Below are 15,172 nucleotides of genomic sequence, written 5' to 3'. Positions count from 1 at the left end.
GACACAATGAAAGCCTCCAGACATCTCTACAACATGTCTCCCCTTTCCTTTGGGTCATACAGGAATGTTGAGCATCTTTGTAAAAAAAAAATGAACACAACTGAATTCCCTGACAGGTCTATCGAAAACAGAATAGCAAAATGCTTTGCACAACAAAGTAGCAGCTTCTATAAGCTGAGTGATGATGGTGATCTCTAGAATTTCTGGCTATCCTGAGAAATTTGGAGATCACATCACAGCCCTCACTGCATATAGTCAAGGAAATGCAGAGGGCCCTGCCACCCCTACTTTTGAGAAGAGCTAACACCGCTTACCTTTTCAAACCCATTATAACCAGAGAGACCAAAGAGATGGCCTAGAGTTAGCAGCTTTAAAACAAACTGAATGTTTAACATGTAAGTAATAAATAACATGCAGTAATAAATAAACTCTGAAATCTCACTGACTTAACATAAGAGACATTTGGTTCCCATAGGATCTTGATTCCCACAGGAAGAACCCTCGAGTGAGCTTAAACTGTTCAGCAAGATTTGCCTAGGGAAGGCGAGCTCTTGTCAAAAATCACTGCAATCGGGATGCCTGGGTGGCTCAGTGGGTTAAAGCCTCTGCCTTCGGCTCAGGTCATGATCTCAGGGTCCTGGGATATCAAGCCCCGTGTCAGACTTTCTGCTCAGTGGGGAGCCTCTTTTCCCCCCACCTCTCTCTGCCTCCCTCTCCACCCACTTGTGATCTCTGTCTGTCAAAAAAAAAAAAATTTTAAAAATCACTGCACTCAAGCTCCCTGGGAAGCAATCAGCAAGAGGGATCTGAGGTACTAGGAGACTCTGATTCTTCATCTTCAGGCTTCATTTCTTTATTCATCCTTCTTATCTACACCCTGCCATGTCCAAAGAGGCGGAAGAAGAGTAGTCAGCACCTGTTCTTTTTTGAAAGTGACAGAAACCCAACTCAAACTGACTTAAAGAAAAGGAGGGGATGTTTTGGCTCATGTAACCCAAAATGGCCATACAGGGAGAATCTGCCTCAGAAGAAAGCCAACAGGGAAGAAAGCTGATCTAAGAGAAGGAGATGTTGGGGTACCTAGGTGGCTCAGTCGCTTAAGTGTCCTTCTCCTGATTTCAGCTCAAGTCGTGATCTTGAGGTTGTGAGAGGAACCCCACACCAGGCTCTGCACTCAGCAGGGAGACTGCTTGAGATTCTCTCTCCCTGTCCCTCTGCCCTTCTCCTGCTCACATTCATGCCCTCTCTCTCTCTCAAATCAATAAATGAATAAATCATTTAAATAATAATAATAAGAGATGTCACAAACTCCTTGATCCAATTGTACCTTTAAAAAAAAAAAACATGTAGTTAGGTAAGCCATAAAAGTTGTTGCCTTTTAAAATGTGTTGTGTATTGTTCTGTTTGATTAGGCTCCTCCAATATTAGTTTCTATTGTTTACAAGTGAAAGAGTTGAAGTGTTGGGCTTATTTTACAGACCATGGGGAGCCATAGAAGGATAGGATTTTGGACAAGACAAGAACACAGTCAGGTTTTGCTATAAAACAAATCACTGACCTTGATCTCATGATCATTCACGAATCAGTATTCACTCAGGTGTTTCATAGGTATTTGCTGAATGTCTTACTAAATACTAGGCTCTGATTTATGTGTTTAATACAGAAGTAAAAAAGACAGACAAGTCTCTGCAATTGCGAAGTTTATATTCTAATAGAGAAACAGATAACAAACACCTGGATAAGATGACTGATCTTCAGTCAAAGGGCAAAGTCTGATGAGTACTGCTTGAATTCCAGGGTAGTCTCAATTCTGGGGAGATGAATTGGTCTCATATCCTGACCCTGGAGGAAGATCGGTTTCTGGGTAAATGACATTCCAATCTCCCATCCCCAGCTCTGAGATGGTGAATTTGCTCTCACCTTTGAGACATGCCAGCCATTCCTCTTCATTAGCCAACAGAGCAGTGGGACACAATGGGAAGAACCCCATGCCAGATCCTCATGGGCCTGGCTGGATTGGAGCCCCAGCTCTGCCCCAGGAAGCCATCCCTCTACTGTCCTCATCTCACAATTTAACAATAGAATGAATTGGGAGTGCTGGGCCAGTTTAGTGAGTAGAGCATACCGCTCTTGATCTTGGTATCATGAGGTTGAGCCCCACATGTGGTATAGACTTTGCCTAAAATTAAAAAAAAAAAAATTAATAAAATAAAATAAAACTTGCGGCGCCTGGGTGGCTCAGTGGATTAAAGCCTCTGCCTTCAGCTCAGGTCATGATCCCAGGGTCCTGGGATCGAGCCCCACATCGGGCTCTCTGCTCAGCAGGGAGCCTGCTTCCTCCTCTCTCTCTGCCTGCCTCTCTGCCTACTTGTGATCTCTGTCTGTCAAATAAATAAATAAAATATTTAAAAAAGAAAAACATTAAAAATTAAAAAAATAAAATAAAAACAACAGAATGAACTGGATGAGACAATGCCTACATTCTGTGACTCCAAAAGCAATGTAAGCCATTCATTGTAGAGGTCTATCCCAATTCCTGGTTCATGGTACATGCACACGAAATATTTGCTGGATGAGTTCTTGACTGACTAACTGAGATGCATCGGAAGACTAAAATTTAATGCCTCCAACATGAGAACATGGATATCAGAGAAAACCAAAGTTATATACTCTTTTTAAATGATTTAACTCAGGCGCCTGGGTGGTTCAGTGGGTTAAGCCTCTGCCTTCGGCTCAGGTCATGGTCTCAGTGTCCTGGGATCGAGCCTCGCATCAGGCTCTCTGCTCACTAGGGAGCCTGCTTCCCTTCCTCTCTCTCTCTGCCTGCCTCTCTGCCTACTTGTGATCTCTGCCTGTCAAATAAATAAATAAAATCTTTTTTAAAAAGTGATTTAACTGATGGGTTAATTGTGTATCTCCCTCCTGGCACGTTTCCAGAGAAGTGTTTGGTTTGTGGCTGTGGCCCAGGGCCTGAAAGAAACTCTGGCACTCAGATGGTGCTCCATAAAATGAATGAATGAGTGAATTAATACTATAAGGATTTACAGAGTGAGCCAGGAAGGTTTTCAAAGACAACAGCATTTGACCAGAGCCTAGACAAATTCTTAGAATTTCAAAAGTGAAATTAGAACTTTGATTGGGCAGATCAATATCCAGCACAATATTACAATGGATTGCTGACCAAATGACTAAAGTTGGAAAAGAGTCCAGGAAATAACTTGGAAAAGCCAAATTCAGAGAGGCGTGAATGCAATGAGGAAGTAGTATGTAACAGCTATCTACTGGGCAAACCACTCCAAAATGCAGTGTCTTATAAAAAAAAAGAGTAACTTTACAATGAAGAAACCTGGAAAACACTGTTCTTTTTTTTTTTTTTTTCTTAAGATTTTATTTGTTGTTTGACAGAGAGGGACACAGCGAGAAAGGGAACAAAAGCAGGGGGAATGGGAGAGGGAGAAGCAGGACTCCCGCCCAGCAGGGAGCCCAATGCTGGGCTCAATCCAAGGACCCCAGGATCATGACCTGAGCCAAAAGCAGACACTTAACAACTGAACCACCCAGGCGCCCCCAAAACACTGTCCTAACCAAGTGTGGAAGTTAATATCACCAAATAATGTCAAGAGGGACTCACATACCCCCTAATATGATGTGATAAGAAGGACATTTCACTTCACATCTGTGGTATTCCTTTCCCAAATGTGAAATCTTCAGTGTAATCATCAAAATATATCAGGCAAATCCATGTTGAAGGACATGCTACAAAATACCTAGCCAGTGATCCTAAAGCTGTCAAAGTTATGGAAACAAGGAAGACTGAGAAACTCTCAGAGGTCCAAGGAGATGAAGGAAAAGACAAGAGCTAAATGCATTGCAGCATCTTGGATTGGACTCTGGAATAGAAAAGGGCATTAGTTCAAATACTACCAGCAGTTTAGTTCAGAGTAATATGCCAATATTGGTTTATTAGTTTTGACAAAGAAAACTTGCACCATAATAGTATAAGATGATAATGTTGAAGGAAATTGAAACTGTGGTAGAGATATTATCTTTCCAACTCTTTCACAAACTTTATTCCCAAAATACGGAATGCCATACATTTAGCTCACAACCGTTAGGGGCAAGAGGTTTGGGCTGGATTCTGCTCGGTGGATCTAGTCTGGGCTGAACTCACTCATGAAACCACAGTCTGCTGTAGGTCAATAAGGTAGTTCTGTCTCTAGGACATGGCTTAGCTTTGGGCTGGCACACCGTGACTCTACTCCACTTCATATCTCATCCTCCAGTATTCTAGCCTGTTTGTCTACATGGCAGCTGGGTGGGTTTCTAAGAAAGCACACAAAGCTTCTTGAGACCTAGACTTGGAACTAGGACGCCATCAACTCCACCTCATTTTAATGGCCAAAGCAGGTCACCAGACCAGCCCAGATCCACGGGAGAAGAACAGGTATCATCACCTATGGAAGCAATTCACAGGCATCTTGTATGAATTCTTGCCATTTCTGCAGTCCTTCATGCAGTGTCCTTAATCCTATTCTTCGCGAACCTCCCAACGGTTGTGAACGGCCCAGAGAAGTTCAGAGAAGCAGATTCTTGCCATCCATTGGCAGCCACTGGCAGGGAGAGCTTGGTGGGGGGAGGCCAAGCCCCAGTAATTCTCATTAGCAACCCCCCCGATCTGAAGAAGGTCACAGACAGTTCTGTGTCTGAATCCCAGCTCTTCCACTTATTACCTCAGTCGTCTTTGCAAAATTTTACCTCTCTGCACCTCAAAGTCTTCCTTTATAAACAGGGAGAAGAGTAATAATGTTAGAGCATTGTTATAAGGACAGGATGTAAGCAAGACAGTGCCTAGGCTCTCCTTTCTTTCCACTTCCCAGCCTACACCTCACTGGAGGAGAACAAAAACACTATGGTGTGACATCAGGGAGATGTCACAGCTCTGTTAGAAGGGGCAAACCAAGCAGCTTCCAGTCCCTTGAAGGACAAGACCATCCTCTGTAGACTCAGAATTAGACAATAGCTAACTAACCACCAGACATCAAGCTGTACCTCTCTTCTCATTTTTTTTTCCTAAAGATTTATTTGAGAGAGAGAGAGAGTGAGGGGAGGAACAGGGGGAAGGGAAAGGGATAAGCAGACTGGTGCTGAGCGCAGATCTCCACACGGGGCTCCATCTCATGACCCTGAGATAATGACCTGAGCCGAAATCGAGTCGGACGCTTAACTGACTGTACCACCCAAGCGTCCCTCTTTTCTTTCTTAAAACACCAGTCTGGAGGGTGTTACCATTCTTGCTTTATGGAGAGCCAGGCATGGAGAGCTTGGGGTCACATAGCCATGGCGTGAGAGAACAGAGATTAGAACCAAGCCCATGCTGGCTGCTGCAGTGTATTTTCCCCGCCCCTAGCTGTGTTATCCTCCACAACCCAGCCCCCACTTAATAACAGGCGCAATTCCAAACACTGTATAGTCCTTGCTTGAGACTGAGGTGCCCCAGGGACAAACTCTGAGCAGTCTTTGGTCACCAAGATTCTAAATTAAAAACTCCGACTAACCTTCACCCTCCCCTGTGGAACTATTTCCAACACTGTTATTCCAACCCCCTTCCCCCAAGAACTACAGCTGTTTAGAAGCAAAGCATTAGGGAGTAAGATAATGAGACTTCAAAATTGCCAACATTATTCAACCCCAAAGCTCCAATAGAAGCATTCACAGCTTCCCATCCTTCCCCCTGACAGTCAGTGTCTCCAGGTCACCACTGAGGAACCCAGAGAGGTGTGAAGATACAAAATCCTACTCTTCCAGAACTGGAAAGTTGTCCAAAGCTTTTAACTGCACACATGTGACACGTGAAGCCCAGAGACACAGTGACTTGTCCACAGTGCTAACTGGAAACATGAGAAATCCAGAGTGGTGTTCTGCCCAGGATTGCATTTGACAAGGACTTTGTGAACCAGGAGGACATATGACTGTTTTACAGAAGAGCGGCTAAGGCAGCAGATCAAGGGCATCCAGAGTGTCTGGACAAAACCGGGGCTGGGGCTGCCTTCTGACTTCTAGTGAATCACATCAACGACAAAGACCCAGTCTTGTCTAGTCCAGCTTTGACTCCTAACTTTGTGTCTTTAAGTAAATCATGACGTTCTGAACCTCAGCCTTCTCGTCTGTGAAATGTGCATAGGGATGACCATACCAGAGAGCTGCTGAAAAACTTAAAATGAAATCACAGCAATCATGCTCCTTGATATTTATCCAAAACAACAGAAAGCTTATGTCCACACAAAAACCTACACACAGATTTTTTTTAGTAGTCTCTCTTCGTAATTGCCAAAACTGGGAAGCGACAAAAATGTCCTGTAGATAAATAGATAGACAGACTGCAGTCCATCCAAACAATGGAATATCACTCAGGGCTAAAAAGAAATGGGATAGCGAGCCATGAAAAGACATGGAGGAAGCTTGCATGCATGTCACTGAGTGAAGGACCCCACTCGGAAAAAGCTACACACTTTATGAGTCCAGCTGCATGACTTTCTGGGTGAAGCAAAACCAGGAAGACAGTAAAACTATCAGTGTTTCTAGATAGGGGTTGGAGGATGAGGGAACGATAAATAGATAATACAGAATTTCTAGGGCTCTGGAAAAATATATAATGACATGTATCCATAATAATGGATTCATGTCATTATATATTTGTCCGAATTCTAGAAACTACAATGCCAAGAGTGAGCTATCAGGTAAACTGGGAACTCTGGAGAATCAGAATGTGTCGATATGGGTTCACCCTTGGTGGGCGGACCATTCTGGTAAGTGTTGTAGATCACGGGGGAAGCTGTGCATGTGTGGGATGGGAAATATATGTGAAATACCATCCTCTCAATTATGCTGTGAACATAAAATGGCTAAACTAAAAAAAAGCCTTTAAAAATATATTTTAATTAGAAAATGTTAATAAAATGAAATCATGGTGCATCAAGCTTCTGATGTAGAATTTAGAATGTGGCCAGTGCTGTAGGAATTATTGCTGTTTATATGATGATTTCAGTTCCAAAGCCCAGTTTTTAAAAAATGTTACTTCATCCAGGGCTTTATTTGGAGTTTCAAAGGACTGTGATTGCCTCCCTGGGCTCCATTCAACTCTTTGCCTTTCTTTTTCCTTTTTTTTTTTTTTTTAAATGAAAAAAGTGATTCAAGGTGTCGATTTAGAGAGAGAGAACTTTTGTTTGAGCTCTGATGTAATTTTTAGATGATTTATTCACAGCAGGCGATCTACAAATTCAGACACCTTGTTTTACGGCCTGAATTCTTTCCAATTCACTCAGCTCGACTTTAGCTGATTTTGTAGAGAGAAGGTCTAAACATTGCATTCTATGACAGAGATTGCGATTTTGGGGGTTTTTTTAAAGATTTTTTTGTGGGGGGGGGCATGGGTACCTGGGTGGCTCAGTGATTTGGGCCTCTGTGTTCAGCTCGGGTCATGATCTCTGGGTCCTGGGATCAAGACCTGCACTGGGCTCTCTGCTCAGCAGGGAGCCTGCTTCCCTCTCTCTCTCTCTCTCTCTCTCTCTGCCTGCCTCTCTGCCTACTTGTGATCTCTGTCTGTCAAATAAAAAAATTAATTTTTTTAAAAATATTTTTTTAAAGTAATCTCTACCCCCAACATGGGGTTTGAACTTACAACCCTGAGATCAAGAGTCACACACTCTACCATGTCCCCCAGACATCCCTATTTTGACCCTAAGTAATGGGGAAGCTTTAATTTTTCCCTTTTGTTTTACCTTGCTCATCGTAGGCAGCTAAAAGGAGCACAGCCCACCCATGTCAAAAAGGCCTCAATTCTGGGCACCTGGGTGGCTCAGTCTGTTAGGCAGAGCTCAAACCCCACACTGGGCTCCCTGCTAAGCAGGGAGTCTGCTTCTCCCTTGCCCTCTTCTCCTCCCCTGCTTGTACTCTCTCTAAGTAAATAAATAAAATCTTTAAAAAAAAAAAAAAGTGGGGGGAGGGAGTCCTCACCTCCAGGTGCTTCTGAGTCTGTGTTCTAGGAGAACCATGTGTCCATTCCCTTTGTCCTGATCTGTCTCTATGCTTGAATCAGTTATGAAGTCCTCTTGCTCAAACATTCTTACCCATCAACACATTCGTAGCTGGAAACTTTGGCCTCAGGACTTTGTTTTATCCCCTTCCTGTATCATCCAAGACATTTCCACTAACCCAATGGAGTACAGGTGAGGCTAAGCAAACAATTAAAAGAGAGAATCGCTGCACGTTAACAGTGAGCGTTGACTGAGCATTTGTGATGCGCTGTACAAAAGAAGCAGGTTGTATGCATGGTCTCATTTATTCCCCCCAAGAACCCAGTGAGGCTGGTACCTTTATTAACCCCACGTCAGAAATGAGAGAACTGGGGCTCACAGAGTCATCTGGATTTATAGAGCACGGACCACAGGATTTGAACCTAAGGACCTCTGTTCTCCACCCACTTCCTGCTTCATGAGTTATGAGTGTGGGAACAAACAAGTGGACGGACTGTTCTTAGGAATGTTCCATTTATCTCTTAAGGTTCTGACCCTTAAATGGCCACGTGGGGCTCTACTGACCCACCCTGATCCATGTCTTCTGCTTACTTCAATTGCTCAATTTCATCAACATCTTTCAGGAAGCTAAGATTGGCTGATCCCTTTTCAATGAAAATTCAGGATTTTCTTTTTAAAGTCAGGATAATTACCCCTTGGGGTGCCTGGGTAGGTTCAGTCAATTAAGCATCTATCTTTGGCTCAAATCATGATCTCAGGGTCCTTAAATCAAGCCCCACGTCAGCCTCTGCAATCAGTGGGGAGTCTGCTTGAGATTCTCTCCCTCTGCCCCTCCCACTCATGTGCATGTTCTCTCTCTCTCAAATAAATAAATAGTTTTAAAAAGTCAGGATATCTCCCTCAATAGACCATATTTCCCCAGTGACATTCAGAGTCTCTCTCCTGCCCTCTTCAGACTGCTTGCATTTGAATCTCTGCTCTACCGTTTACTCACTGTTTGGCTGTACACAGATTATTTAACTACCTTGTGCTGTGGTTACCTCCTCTGTAGGACATATGTAAGAATGGTATCAGTCTGATTGGGTTGCGGCAAGGACTCTGATGAGGACATGTTAAGTGCTCAGAGGAAAGTCCAAGGGCAGAAATCTCTCCGTCCTGTCGAGTGGCCCTGGGATCACATTTGCACTGCATCTGGAGACAAGGGCCAACATCTCAAGGCCATTTGTGAATGACAAGAGGGAAGCAAATAGCCCTCCTCCTTCTACCTTCCACTCTTCCTGACCTGGCTTCCATGTTGGGATTTCACACAGAAATGAACTATTCCACCGGTAATTAAACTAAAATAAAACACTTGAGAACACTTCGCCTCCCGGTGTTGGCTAAGCCTCCTCCAATCCCAACTTTCTGCATCTTTAGCTCTGTCCTCCACGCCAGGAGCCATCTCCAGCCGCTCTTATTGCCCACCTGCAGCGAGCAAATCTCTTTATTGCACCGCCAGGTGTAGCTCATTTGCAGGGGAGCAGGCCTCTACACTGATAAGGCATAAAAAATGAGCTATGGAGTAATAGTCCAGCCATATGTCCTTCCGCCTTATCTGCAAATCCCATTATCAGCAGTTTTATGGAGGCTGTTCGGGCCACTTGGTTCACTTATCCTCACCAACAAATGCTCTCGTCCAGTCTTTTTCGGGTCTCCTTCGGGAAGCTACACCAGTAATGGAGTATCTATTTTTTTTAATTGGCCTATCAATTAAGATGTGCTTCCATTGTTTATGTAATTATTAGATTTGTCCCCACTGTTAATCAAAGAAATGCAGATTAAAGCAAAGCTTTTTTTTAGAAAGATAACAAACCCAGCGCTAACGCTGTCACACGTATTTGGGGCAGTCTAAGTCACTGTAACATCTCTCTCCAAGGGCTTTAGCAATGGTACATCAAGGGCCTTACAAATGCTTCTCCCTCAATAATTCTGCCACTGAGACTCTACCCCCAAGAAAACAGTCCTACAGATAAAAGCGTTATGCCCCAAGATGTTCATGTCAGTGTTCTTTACCATAGTAAAGCAATGATAAAAATTGAAACATTTTTAAAGGAAATGGTCAAATGAGCTATTTTATAATCACTTCAGAGAATATTTTTATAGCAGCTTAAAATTATGCTTTCAATGACGCCATTGATTTTGGCAATACAGTGTTAAATTTTCTTAAGTGGAATACAAATTAACACAAACAGCATAATTAGAAGTGTATAAAACACAAAAATCTGTTGTTTAAAAGAAAGACAAGAAAATAGAAAGACATGAATGAATGGATATGATTATGGTCAGTCCAGAGTACTGCAAGGGCAAACGAATGCCCAGAATTGGACTGGAGGGGGTCAGGGAAGCCTCTCAGAGAATCTAGAAGATGACCAAAAGTTAGCCAGGGAAAGACAGCTCAAGGCAGAGGAACAGCACATGCGAAAGTCCTGATAGAGGAAACGCATGCTAAACAGGAGTTACTGAGGCACAGACGATCTTCTTCTGAGATTTACTCTCCTATCCAGAACCAGGAACTAAAATTCCTTTATGTATAATAAGGATTAATTTCATCCTCTGAAAGAAAGCTTGCAACCGAAAGTCTGAGCTTGGCATGTATTAGGGAAGCATGGTAATAATGGTATTTATCAGTCAAGGTTGTTGTGGCACAAAGAGTTAGTGCACTTAAGTGCTTACAACAGGGCTGGCAAAGGGCCATGTGCCATGAAAAGATGCTCGATATTACTAGCCACCAGGGAAATGCACATCAAAACCACAATGAGATCCTACTTCACACCACTAGCAGGACTATAATAAAAATATAGATAAGAGTAAGTGTTGACGAGACTGTGGAGAAACTAGAACCCTCATGCACGGCTGGTGAGGTTGTAACATGGCACCACCGCTTTAGCAAATGGTGTGGGAAGTTCCAGTGACCCCAGATCCAACGTTTCCATTCTCATGTATACATTCTCAGATGCATAGATGTATGCATACATATACATATACCCAAAAGAAATTAAAGGCTACATCCACACAAAATTTGCACAAGAATGTTCATAACAGCATTAGCTATAATAGTAAAATGTGGAAACAACCCAAATGTCCCTCGACAAATAGAGATGAATAAAATGTGATATAGCCATACACTGCCATGTTACTTAGCAATAAAAAAAAAAAATAGGGTACTGCTAGATGCTGCATGAATGAACCTTGAACACAATATGCTAAGTGAAAGAGGCTGTCACATAGGGCCAGATATTGTGTGATTCCACAGATATGAGGCGGCCAAAATAAACAAATCCATAGAGGCGGAAAGCAGAGTAGTGGTTGCCTAGGGCTGGGTGTTGAGGGGAGATAACGAGTAACTGCCAAGAGGTACAGGGTTTCTTCTGAGACGATGAAAACATCCTAAACGTTGGGGCGCCTGGGTGGCTCAATCAGGTAAGTATCCAATTCTTGGTTTCAGCTCAGAAGAGGATCTGAGGGTCCTAAGATCCAGCCCTGCATGAGGCTCTGTGCTGGCCCTTGAACCTGCTTAAGATTCTCTCTCTCAGGGCCCCTGGGTGGTTCAGTGGGTTAAAGCCTCTGCCTTCGGCTCAGGTCATGATCTCAGGGTCCTGAGATGGAGTCCCGCATCAGGTTCTCTGCTTAGCAGTGAGCCTCCTTCCCCCCAACACTTGCCTCGCCTGACTCTCTGCCTACTTTGATCTCTGTCTGTCAAATAAATAAATAAAATTTTTATTAAAAAAAAAGATTCTCTCTGTCCCTCTGTGCCTCCCCACCCACCCACACTTGCACACGCACACACACTCAATAAATAAACAGTATGGTATGTGAATTTCATTTCAATAAAGCTGTTATAAGAAATATATATATATAGTGGGGCACCTGGGTGGCTCAGTTGGTTAGGTGTCAGCCTTCAGCTCAGGTCATGATCCCAGGATCCTGGGATTGAGCCTCGAGTCAGGCTCCCTGCTCAACAGGGAGTCTGCTTCTCCCTCTGACCCTATCCCTGCTCACGCCTCTCTCTCACGCTCTCTCTCTCTCTCTATCTCGCTTGCTCGCTTGCCCGCTCACTCTCAAATAAACAAAAAAAAAAAATCTTAAAAAAAAAAATTAGGGACAAGCCCCTGGGAACATAGTATGTACTTCACATTAGCTAGTATCATTGTTATTCAATAAATAACTCTTACGTACCTCCTTCCTAAGAGTGAAATCCTTCCTCGTAATCAGAGCTGTAGATAGACCAGGAAATTTTCTAAATCAGAGGTGTCAAACTCAAAGGCCTGTGAGGACCAGGCAGAAGCCAGGAAGGGGCCATGAGTGAGCTGACTGGCTCAGCGTAAGGAGTGGGAGAGACTGAAACTGTGAAGCTTGAGGCTCTTCTAAAGAAAGCAGTGGCTGCCTCTCAGCCTCCAGCCACGTGGGAAGGCAAGCCCAGGATTAGCAAAGCTGGGTTCTCAAGAGAAGCAGAAACTTAGACTCTTATGTGAAATCTATTGACTTTTAAGTGTGGGCACCTATTTTTTAAATGTCACAAATGCTGAGAAGGTCAAAATCTGCATCTGAGCCAACGTATCAGCAGGCACGTGTCGGTCCTCAAGCCGGCTTGCTCTCTCTGCTCCAAGCACTTTAGCCTGATTCCCAAAATGATCACCGAGCCTCCACCTTACCTCCCCAGCCCTAAAGCCAGGTTGACCCCCTCACAGCCTCCACCAGAATTCACCCAAGCTGCAAAAAGAGACAGAAGAATTCATATAAATTCGGAGTCCCAAAACATTCTCATAGACGCCAAGGTAAGGGTAGGGTATCATGGAGAGATCTTGGGGTTCCCCAGTTTTGATTCCTAATCTAATTAGAGAACCCTATAACAGAGTCTTTATTCAAGGACCAAATTTAATTTGCAATTGAATGTCTCCAGTGAAGCCAGTTTTTATTAATTTCCAGCACAACATTCAGATATACTAGCCAGAACTTCAATATGTTCTTATTTAGTATTTAATCCTCTAATGCATCAAAATTAATTATTTCAGTTTTATGGCAAACTGTCTACAGCCAGCATCCAGGCTGGGCACCCCATGCCTCTCCTCCCACCCAGTCAGTTGGGGAGGTTTCAGTGTAATTATTTAAGGGGTTGAAATGTAAAGGGCATGGAATGGGAAGGGAAATGAACCTACAGTTATGCACTAACGCTTCAACAGGGAAGGAGATGGCATTCCTTGCATAAATTATTATTTATCCACGGAATTCCCCTCTGCCTATTACCAAATCAACCCTTTTAAGAAATTCTTTGTTGGGCCTGTGAAGTTCCCTGGCCAGTGTCCAACCTCTACTTCCCTCCCCCTCTCCTTGCCTGCAGAGACAGAGTGAGGGTGATAATTCCAAGATGGCCCACAGACAGCAGGCAAGGGTTTCCAAAGGCACAGATATTCCCAGTCCGTTTGGACTGAAGGGCACAGAGAGGAGTCCACTCTACCTCATAAACTAGAGGCTGGATGCAAGCAGAAAGTGATGAGCAGAGTCACCAGCCTGTTCTTCGCTCCCAAGTCATAAGACCTACCCCACATGGACACCCACCAAGACGCCAGCTAGAGCACACAGCTTGGCACTGACCCTGCATTCCCTCACAGGCCCCTTGAAGAAGTCCCTGAGGTAGTCAATAGCGTTCCCATCTGAGAAAATAAAGAAATCAGAAGCTCAGAAGCAAAGAGTATCGTTCATTTTAACAACAAAGCAGCTGTCATTTCTGAGGACATGCATTGCCAAGTAACCTTCAGGATAATTCTAAGAGGCGTTATCACCATTACAGAAACTGGAGAAACTGAGGCTCGTTTCAGTGAAGTAATTTTCCCAAGGCTCCACACCCGAAGTCAGTGCCAGCATTTGACCCTAATCTCATAGGGATGCATAGCACTGCCAGGGCTTATAGGACTGGGGGACTGTGTCCTCTCCCCTGGGCACCATCGCTGCCCTTCCTCTGCCCTCGTCCCCTCACCAACACAAAGTCTACTGCACAAAGCAAATATGTTGCTAACCTGCCTTATAGAACTTCCCAGGCAGAAAGAGAGAGAGAGAATGTGTTCTTTACCAAGCCCTTTGGAGGGCAAGGACCCATCCATTTATATGAATTCATTGTCTTGACACTCATGTTCTCTTTGACCCCCCCCCCCACAATGCCTTTGCCATTATGCACCACGGAAAGGAGTAGCGGTGAGAGGTGAAGTGCTCTATTTGATTCCTCCAGCATTTCCCTTGGGAAACTCTCCCCTGGTCTGAGCATCAGCAGCAGAGAAATAACAAGTGCCTGGTCCCAGTGTCTCCGAAACTTGAGAGTAGAGCAGATCCAGGCGAGCTGTAGGATCAGAAGGACTTAGCGAGGCATCCCATCTCCTGTACTCTCTGTGTGAATCTGAGCAAGTCTTTGTAACACCTCCCTTTGCCCATCTATAAAACGGAATACCAATCCACACCTCGTCGTGTTACTGTAGAGATTTAGGGAGAGCTTTCCGTGGCTAACATTGTGCATTCACAGAGATGATGCAGTTCACTTCATGACCAAGTTCATACACAGAGCAACAGAAAGAGAGAGAGGATTCATGAAGCCATACTTAGTAATATTCTTCAATGGCTTTATTATTTTCTGCGCTAGTCCATTTCTGTGAAAAATGTTGATCGTGGCTAATTCCATTGATTGTATGACCCTGTAAAGGGTCCTCACTTTCCATGGGAAAAGTCTGACACTGAGCTTCTCCCAGCCTGGTACTTATCGCCATATTCCCACACCACCCTCCTCTCTTCAATTCTGGTGGATTTTCCTCTGGGTGGGCGTATAAAAGTGGGAGGAAAGAGAGCTACGGGGGTGGTGTTTAAAGCTGTGCTGAACTTTGGCTTGGTTTTGATTTTACTGCTTTTGTTCTTTAGTAAGCGAGTCCAGTCGACTTCTCTGGGCTGGCTCCTGTCTTCATCCCCCTGCCTCCAACCATCTCAGGTCTCACCTGTCATCCAGGACACGTGCACACAAAGATTGTCTGTCCATGGAACTGAAGCAAGGAGGATTTATCAAAGCTTTTCTCTCTCTTTTGAATAAAACTGGGCTGCATTGGTTGTGCCTCCTCTTGGAA

The sequence above is a fragment of the Lontra canadensis genome, unplaced genomic scaffold (assembly GCF_010015895.1).
Source record: "Lontra canadensis isolate GAN:19392208 unplaced genomic scaffold, GSC_riverotter_1.0 scaffold49, whole genome shotgun sequence".
Taxonomy (NCBI): domain Eukaryota; kingdom Metazoa; phylum Chordata; class Mammalia; order Carnivora; family Mustelidae; genus Lontra; species Lontra canadensis.
The sequence above is the reverse complement of the archived record's forward strand: the minus strand, read 5'-3'. Positions refer to the sequence as shown.